This window comes from Morone saxatilis, unplaced genomic scaffold, assembly GCF_004916995.1.
Source record: "Morone saxatilis isolate NCDOM2014 unplaced genomic scaffold, NCSU_SB_2.0 Contig11, whole genome shotgun sequence".
Taxonomy (NCBI): Eukaryota; Metazoa; Chordata; class Actinopteri; family Moronidae; genus Morone; species Morone saxatilis.
In genome coordinates this window covers 20,135,407-20,135,681 of record NW_023339663.1, presented here as the reverse complement: position 1 = coordinate 20,135,681, position 275 = coordinate 20,135,407, and positions in this window count along the sequence as shown.

Sequence of the window (275 nt, the reverse complement as noted above, 5' to 3'; positions counted from 1 at the left end):
TCAGCCGAGGGTTTCCCCGGCGAGCGCAGCGGGGAACCCTGCGAAAAGGAGCTGCCCAAGGTGCTGAAGCGGGCACCCGACGAAGCCCCTCGGCTCTCTACCGACCCGCTCCCGCAGCAGCAGCCGGGCAACGCTGGGCGAATTTCATCCAAACGCCATCAAAACATTGACGTTTTGGTGCCGGAGACTGACAGTGGCCAATGAATCGTGTGACATTTGCATCGCTCCGGTCACGACATAGCAGACTAACAATGTTGGCTGTGTGTGTGTGTGTG